This window comes from Mus pahari, chromosome 15, assembly GCF_900095145.1.
Source record: "Mus pahari chromosome 15, PAHARI_EIJ_v1.1, whole genome shotgun sequence".
NCBI classification, from domain to species: domain Eukaryota; kingdom Metazoa; phylum Chordata; class Mammalia; order Rodentia; family Muridae; genus Mus; species Mus pahari.
The window spans coordinates 5,554,301-5,563,756 of record NC_034604.1 but is presented as its reverse complement, the minus strand read 5'-3'; the positions used below and the strand labels follow the sequence as shown (position 1 = coordinate 5,563,756).

Sequence of the window (9,456 nt, the reverse complement as noted above, 5' to 3'; positions counted from 1 at the left end):
TTACTAGAAACTTTTTCGGTAAGCAATACAATAATTACTTTTACTGATGGTGTGTCATTAGAAGCTGCTTTGTGTGTACACTGCTGCAGGGTGAGCAATGCCCAAGCCAGGACTTGTTCCAAAAACCATGTAGAGTTCTCCAAGAACCTGTTTATACTAAGAAATGCCCTCCAACATGTCTGACTGGATGGCATTTGGGGTTTATAGGTCCTAGTAAACCATCTTGTATCCTTTTGTGATTTGTTTGGGGGCAAGGAACTTTATTCCTTTTGAGAACTTTTGTTTATAAATAGACTCAAATGTGCAATCAAAAACTGTCATCTCAAAATAAATGCAGTTTTGACAAAAATGTTAACCATGACTTCATCTTATATGTAATACTTTATTGATGTTGGTATTGATCTGTGTTATAATGGAACATGGAATTCTATTCCAAGGCTAAACTATGACACTGCCTTCACCTTCATCCTCTCATTGAAGGTTGCTGTCAGACTCTTGCTAGTACAGGAACACATGTACTAAGTGGTTCTTGTGGGATGCTAGGAAATCTGAATGCACTTTTTAAAAGCATAAGCCCACCTGAGTTCCCTGGGATGTTAGTCCACTTTTGTAAGGCCCACTCCATGAGAGAGTGGCTCTTACATTGGTAGATGCAGTTCTCATGTAAAGGCCATGGCTGTTACAACGTCAGCTATATTCTGTCCTTTTCCAGCTCTCTTGTCATTATTGACTTCAAGTAGCATTCCACTGAATCTAGCCATTGTGTTTTTGTCTGGGTTGCTAGATTCTGGGAAAATGAGGTGGATATCTGACTTCACCCCCAACTGAAGCTGTTCTAGAAAGAGTGCTACTTCACCCTGAACTCACCCTGGAAGCCTAACTTTGCAAAAAGAAAGGATTTTGCCTCCTCCCTTGTGGTATGTCCCACCAGTCCAGAAGACTAATAAGCAACCACCTCCAAGCTTCCTATATCTGCACCTGAGCACCAGCTACTGCAGTCTATGGAAAAGTTCTTGCCTTTAAGGGGATACCGGAAAGTTAGGGAAACTTGGGAAAAGACTGATATTTGTAAGTAAAACATGGTGAAGTAACCGTAGTGTGCTATACCATATGGGAGGCCTTAGTGACCTCATATATCAGCCTATAAGTGAAAGATATATTCCTGGCCATGACAAGAATTCTAAGTGTGTCTGGATAATACTAAATTTGGAGTCTCTGGATATTAATAACAAAAGTTCTCATCCAGTTGGTGTTTGAGAAAGAAGAAACAAAGAGATTGAAGGTGGTGCAGTGGGAAAGCAGCAGTAGGTCACATACTTACCAGTCCTGTCCAGACACCTGCAGTGCTGAGCCTGCATGGTAGTTTCCTATAGGTGGCAAAACCTGAAACATGTATATTTGTTTAATAAGTTAATTTTAATGTAGACTTTAAATGATCCTTATATTGCATTCAGCAGCTGTGTATTGACCATGTGTGGTGGTAGACAGTGCTAGTGTTAGGCCTAGTACAGTATAAACGAGACAAGGTCTTTGCAGGAGGGCTCATTAATAACTTTACAACTGTATACTAAGGTATGATGTCTTGACATTGGATGGTGTGGTAATAAGAGGGGGAAATAGAGTGGAAGTAACCTTTTGAATTGAGGTATCTGTGGAAGAGGCAAAGAGGGTTACTATGGTGGGCTACTGAAATGTTAAACTGTTTGAAGCTGGAGGCCAAGTGTGGTTAGCCCTTTGTATACAAAGGCCAACAATGGTAGGATCTCTGCCCTCTTCACACATGAAATATTGGCAACAAGCGAGTAGCCTATTCATGATGATGCAACTTCTGGGGGAAAGTGGCTCTTTGTATGTCTGTCATGTTGCTGTAGATTGTGACTGAACCGTCAGTCAAGAGGCTGGACCTCGTCTTCAGAACTACAACATGTAGGTGCTAATCAATGCTTTGCATATGACAGTAATGACATTGAATCCACTTTCTTTTTTTTTTTTTTAAGATTTATTTATTTATTATATGTAAGTACACTGTAGCTGTCTTCAGACACTCCAGAAGAGGGCGTCAGATCTTGTTATGGATGGTTATGAGCCACCATGTGGTTGCTGGGATTTGAACTCCAGACCTTCAGAAGAGCAGTCGGGTGCTCTTACCCACTGAGCCATCTCACCAGCCCTGAATCCACTTTCTTGCTGTAGGCATGAAAAGAATATCTGAACTTGGTAACATGTAAATAAGCCACTTCCTGGACATTGTTTCTTCCTATAGATAATAATTGTTCGACAATTTTTTTGTTGTTGTTGAATGTCACCATGATTTGAAAACCTTAGAACTCATGTGGTTGCCACTAAAAAAGTCCAAGAGAAAGACGTAATACACTTTCAGTAAGGTGACAGTTGAAAGATTTCAATAAAAATAACACTTATAATTCACTAACAATAATCAATGCCTGTATATGATGCCATTCAAATTTATAGCATAATCCAAAAACAAGAATATGAAAGTGTTTACAGTGTGCCCAGCAGAGTAAGCTCTGAGTCCCTGAACTCTGTCATCTCAGGAGGTAGCAGTTATTGAAATGGATGGGGGCACTTTGATTGAGGCAGGTTCAATGCTTGATCAGTGAGGTCTATGGTAAAGCCTAAAAGACTGGTCACAGCTTTGTGATGCCTCTTATATGGTCTTTCATTGTCACTGAGAAGAAAAGAAGAAACAATCTCTTATTACAGACGATAAGCAGAGAACTAAACAGTTTTGCTCTGTATTTATGTCAAACCAAAACCTACAAATTTGATCTTTTTTAGAAATAAGATTTTTGTGGGTTTAGTTGAACCCATACTGAATCATGATCAGCCCTAAATCTAGCATCCAGACCCTTTAAGGAGGTGGAAATGAAAGATAAGTATGTTGAATCAACAAGCCAAGGAACTCCACCATCACTGTGCCACCAGAAACTACCAGGTGATGGGAAGACCTTTTCCCTACAGCTCTCAAAAAGTTGGTTCTTGTGGGATGCTAGGAAATCTGAATGCACTTTTTAAAAGCATAAGCCCACCTGAGTTTCCTGGGATGTTAGTCCACTTTTGTAAGGCCCACTCCATGAGAGAGTGGCTCTTACATTGGTAGATGCAGTTCTCATATAAAGGCCATGGTTGTTCCAACGTCAGCTATATTCTGTCCTTTTCCAGCTCTCTTGTAGTCATTATTGACCTCTACTGAATCTAGCCATTGTGTTTTTGTCTGGGTTGCTAGATTCTGGGAAAATGAGGTAGATATTTGACTTTCTATTTTCATGAAACATCACCTCAAAGCAGAATCAAGATGATGTCGAGAGTCATCTAGTGTGAAGACGCTTGTTACGGCAGCCCTTGGAAGCTAGCATGTTTATAATACCCAAGTTAAGCAATGTCATCAAAAAGACTTGAAGATAAGGGACATTACTACCATACTCCAAAATAAAAAGATAGACTGGTTCAAAGATGCCTTTCCCCCACTCTCCTCTATCCATTGTACTGTCAGTCCACCATTAGGATTTGTCTCAGAGCTACTTTCTGACATGTTCCTATACTCTTCACAGGGTTTCTCACCTTCATTTACACATCATTGAATGCCACTTATCAACCTCGTAGAAAGAAGCTGTTTGCCCTGCTTGGCTCTTTCAGTCTTTATGCATCTCCTGTTTCTCTTGCCCATCTATTTATGGTCTTCCTGTCACTGCAATGCATAAGGAAGTCTCCGTCTACTGTATTCCCTGTGTTACAGGGCTCACACCAGCTATAACTCAATAGTGAGCAAAGCGTGTATATTGTGGTGCACAGTTCAGAGAGCTAGAGAAATGGAGCCACAGCCAAAAAGGGTGAGCAAAGCCAAGCCAGAAGCATCACAGAAGATACTGAAATAGCCAACAGGTGGATATGGAGGGAAAACAACACACACACACACACACACACACACACACACACAGAAAAGGAAATTAAGTTACTCACTGTGACATGAGATACTACCTCACAAACCTGTCGCATTACAAGATAAAGTTGGTGAGCATGTGGAGAATAAGGATCCCTTACATTATTGAAATATAAATTGATGAAGCCAGTGGAAAACTGGACAGGTTCCTCAGATCATACTAGATAACATAACTCAGCTCTTCTGGGTGATATAGCAGAAGAAATGGAAATGTATTATCAAGGATATCCTTGTACTCCTATGTTCGCTAGAGCACTGTATAATAGCCAATATATATCTAGGTGTGTACTGACTGGTTTTGTGTGTCAACTTGACACAGGCTGGAGTTCGCAGAGAAAGGAGCTTCTGTTGGGGAAATGCTTCCATGAGATCCAGCTGTAGGGTATTTTTTTCAGTTGGTGATCAAGGGGGAGGGCCCATTGTGGGTGGTGCTGGTACTCTTGGGTTCTATAAGAAAGCAAGCTGAGCAAGTCAGTAAGAAACATCCCTCCATGGCCTCTGCATCAGCTCCTGCCTCCAGATTCCTGCCCTGTGTGAGTTCCAGCCCTGACTTCCTTTATTGATGCACAGCAATGTGGAAATGTAAGCTGAATAAACCCTTTTCTCCTCAACTTGCTACTTGGTCATGATGTTTTGTGCAGGAATAGAAACCCTGACTAAGACAAGGTGTCACCATTGGATAGATCAGTATAGAGTGTGTTCCTGTCATGCACAGGATTCTGGTCCAGGGCACCACAAAAATTTACACACACACACACCAGTAGAATACAATCCAACCTTTAGAGAATTGTCATGTGTGATAAAACAGATGAGATAATCCCAGTTGTCAATTTGAGATCTATAATCACCTGGAAAATGCATCTTTGGGGCTGCCTGTGATGATTATCTTGATTGAGTTAATTGATTATCTTGATTGAGTAAGACCTGCTTTCTGTGAGTGGCATCATTACCACATGAAAAGGAAAAAAATATGTGTGCACATGAGCAGTCATTCTCTGCTTCTTGACAACAGACATGTGATCCAAGCTCCTGTTTCAATGACTTCCATACCACGATGAAACTGTACCCTGGAAGTAGGAGCCAAAATAAGACTTTCTCTCCTTTATGTTGCTTTTGCCACTATTAACCTTAGCAAGAGAGAAGATAATGGATAACCCTGAAGAATATGGTATATGAAATCAACTGGACACAAAAATGCACTGGACCTGTTACGTAAGAAAGATAGGTACCCCCAAAACACACCATAAATGCCAAAGTCTTTGACTGCTCAAGTTCCTTACATGATGTGAAATACAGTGTTTGTATGTAGTACTCTTGTATAATTTCAGTAATGTAAGTTCTATGCACATACTGTGTTGCTTATAAGAGAAGGGCTGTGCACATTTACAACTGGTGTCACTTTAGTATTCATCAGTGGCTGATTGAATCCACTGTTGCGGACCTCAGTTGGTATGTATAGCACACTGCACATGGCATACTGCATAGTGGGCAGGCACAAGCCATGAGCACTCTAGAAAGTCAAATTCAGAAGTGGTAACTGCAAGAAGAGGAGGACATGGGGAGGGGAGATATTAAGCAAATGATAGATCATTTCAGTTAGGAAGAGTAGGTCTTAGTGTTCTGTTGAAGAGGCTATAATATGGCATTTGTGTTTCAAATTCCCTGAAAAGTTTATCATAAATTATGAATTGATTTACATGCTAATTAGTTTAACTTAACTATCCTATAAACAAGTACCCCATAAGTATACATTTATTATTTGTTAGTTAAAAACAATTAAGCAAGGCCTGATGGTACACTTTTGTGATATCAACTCAAGAGATAGAGGCAAGTTCAAGGCCAAACTAGACTTGTCTCGTACCACCACTTAATAAGTAAGTAAACTTTTTTTTAAAGTTGAGCCATTATGGAGCCTAAGTAAAAAAAAACAAGTTAGGTGGATGTTTAGAATGTAGGTTAGCAGTTAGGAAGCAAAGGAATACTAAGTGAAACTGTGTAGACCTAAGTCAGGTTCACTCTACATCTCCCGGGTTGAGTAGTAGCATTAGGAGGAACTGGTCTCCATAGACGCATGGTCACAAATATGTGAGACCCTGGAAGTCCACCCACAGATGCACACACACACACACACACATTAGAATATTGATGTCCAGTTTGTGATACTTCCATCTGGCAAGTTTTCTTCTTTGTCCCTTTTGCAGCTTCCTGATGAAGGCATAAGGCAGATATGCCCTATTGTATTTAATCAGTTACTGAAGCCGAGAAAGGCTGAATGACTTGGGAAATGTCATCATCCACCCACAAGTTATCAATTTCTGCAGCTGTCCTTCAAGCCATGTAAGCCAAGACACACCTGTCACCCAGGGCCCCCTGAGTGTGTCCTTCTGGAGTAGAGACAGCTGAACCATTCTGGCTTTAAAAAGACTTAGCAGACAGTGTACCTAGATATGCATGGTTGTGTTGGGTGCTTTGTTATTTTTATAGTTGCTAAATGTAGAAACAAACAGATGGTAGGGCTGCCCAGGAGTTGGCATTTTATAGAATGGTTTTCTGATTTTTCTGCCAGGACTCAGTATTCAAGCTTTGAAGAATCTGAGAACTAGAAAGTTTTAAGATAGCACTAAAGGTTATTTGTTACCATGTTTAAGTAACAAAACCTCTTAGGAATAACACCCCCTCTTAGGAGGAAGAACTTCCATTTTCTGTGTTCATGTTACATCAAGTCCATCTTGTTCTTTGTACCAGAACTTAGAAAGGTACCCACCATAATCAGCCAACAAACACAGACACCATTGAATACGCCAGCAAAATTTTGCTGAAAGGACCCTGATATAGCTGTCTGTCTCTTGTGAGGCTATGCCAATGCCTGGCAAACACAGAAGTGGATGCTCACAGCCAGCTATTGGATGGAACACAGGGCCCCCAATGGAGGAGCTAGAGAAAGTACCCAAGGAGCTGAAGGGGGCTGCAACCCTATAGGTGGAGCAACAATATGAACTAATCAGTACTCCCAGAGTTCGTGTCTCTAGCTGCATATGTAGCAGAAGATGGCCTACTTGGCCATCATTGGGAAGAGAGGCCCCTAGGTCTTGCAAACTTTATATGCCCTACTGGGAAATACAGTACAGGGGAAGGCCAGGGCCAAAAAGTGGGACTGGATGGGTAAGGGAACAGGGTCGGTGGAGGGTATAGGGGACTTTTGGGATAGCATTTGAAATGTAAATGAAGAAAATATCTAATAAAAAAAAAGAAAAAAGAAAGGTACCCACACCAGATACTGCATGAATGTGTAGGAGGGATGAGTGAACACAAGGGTGTGTTAGAGCAAAAAGGCAGCACATGCCAGCAGTAGTGTGGGAAAGTAAGAACATTATACACCACTGGTGGGAAGATAAATTGGTGAAGTCTGTGTGGAAGTTTCTTAAACAACTGAAAACAGAGATGCCACTCCTGGAAATGTATCAAAAGGACACTAAGTGTCCCACAGACATGCTTACATATCCTTATTACAGCACTATGTGCAATTGCTAAGGTATTGGCAGATGAATGAACAACAACAAAAATGTATGTCTACATAGTAGATTTTATTCACCTATAAAGAATATATACAGGATATAGTCCTGAGTAAGTGAAATAAGCCAGACTCAGAAAAAACATGACTGTGTTCTCTCCCAGACAGTAGGTGGAGATTTGAAGTAGATTTGAAAGGAGGAAGACGGGATCAAATGAAGGTAAAATGGGTGAATATGAGTAAAGTAGTTTTTCATTTCTTTGTTTTGATTTTTACTTTGCAGGTTTTTATTCAAATGAGAAGCTTGACCATCCACACATCTGAGAGCCCTCTTCCTCCTGATAGAAGTTTGCCTTCCTGGTCCTAGTCTGAGCATCTCCTGGGCATTGGTTTCCTCCCTGTGACTCTGGGGTGTCACTTCCACAAACAAGTTTTTGGGGAACAAAACTCTTAAGGATGAACATTGGGTGACAGTTGGCACCGTCAACAGCCCAAATATCAGGGTTGGAAATCCAATGGACCTGTAGTGTGTCCTTGTTCTGTGGCTGTGGGAGGCTGACTTGTAGAGGGCCTAAAGTACCCTCTTCCTCCACAGAGCTTCTGGTGTCACAGGTAGCTTCACATTCAGCCAGCTTTCTGACGGGGACCACATGGCAGGCATTGTATTTACAGCTGGTCATCTTTTTGGTTTTCTTGGAGTTCTTTCTGATGATGCCAGGTGATACTGGAATCTACTGAGTGGGATTCGGTGGTGAGGGTTATAAGGACAAATTTCTATGAATTCTGGCACCATAGGGAGTTGACTTGAAGCCAGGTGGAAGTGGTACACCTCACAAGGAAAAGCTCTTCCTAAGAAAGATTGTGCTGTCTTCTGCCAGGCTTTGGCTCTGGGGACTCTGGAGTGAAATTCTTACTCTTCAAGTTCTATCAGCAGCAACTGGAGCTGATAGAGGCCAGAAGAGAGCTCTGGACCTTCTGAAACTGGAGTTATAGATAATTTTAAGCCCCAGTGTGGGTGCTCGGAACTGAACTTGGGTCATAAGCTGTTTCTCCTGGCCATGCTGATGGTTCATCTCCTCTCATGGTGACTTCTCTAGCTCCTTGTGGCCTCTTCTCTCTCCCCAAGTAAAGTAGATATTATGTATGAAAATACTGTATGCTAACCAAAAAACAGTATAAGTAAAAAAAAAAAAAAAAAAAGAAATCTTTAAAAGTAAAAGGCCTGGCTGAAGAACCAGCCTTAGCTTTTCATTTGGTGGAATAATATACATGTAAAATCTAATCACTAGTGAAGATGAAAGCTGAAGCCTACTTTGCTGTATCAGTTTTTGTTACTGCAACAAACAACTGAGATTAACAGTTTAGAGAAACAACAGATTTATTTTTAGCTCATGGACATATGTTTTGGACGTATATGTGGCCCATAATCAAGGTAGGTATAACTTATAGTTCAGAAGGAAAGGTATCCTGGTAGTTTGGTAGCCAAGGAAAACCCCAGAGTTACACTGCACTACAAGCCTCACACAAGAGACTTATTGGGAGGGAAAAACCCAGGAGGGTGGCTGTCTCTGCTCAGGTGAGAAGCAGCAGGTCACTAGGCAGAGGCAAGCTTTATATAGAGTTTCAGGGGAGGGGGCTTTACAGGATGCATATTGGTGGAATTTGAAGTCCAGATCTTCCAGTGAGCTCAGGAATTGGAATTTCAGATTCTGAGCTTGGGCTTTTTACTGTGTGTGTAGGGTAAGGGGAGTGCCCAGCCATTTGGGTAGTTATTCTGTGGGTAGAATCTGGCCAATGGAGGTCCTCAGGGGAGAGACCTGGCTACTTTTGTGCCTCAGGGGGCTAACATTTTCCCCTTTAGGTTATTATTGATTAACAATCAGGGGTCAGAAAAGGGAGGCAGCATTATCATTAAACTACTTCTTGCTGAATGAGGCATTAAAGTCCTTAAGATGAACTTGACCTTCACCTTCAAGGTATGATT

General features: G+C 41.3%; 1 pseudogene; it reads right to left on the bottom strand.

The window, feature by feature from the left end:
* Nucleotides 1-5,485: 5,485 nt before the first annotated feature.
* Nucleotides 5,486-8,265, bottom strand: LOC110333434 (annotated as a pseudogene).
* Nucleotides 8,266-9,456: the final 1,191 nt, after the last annotated feature.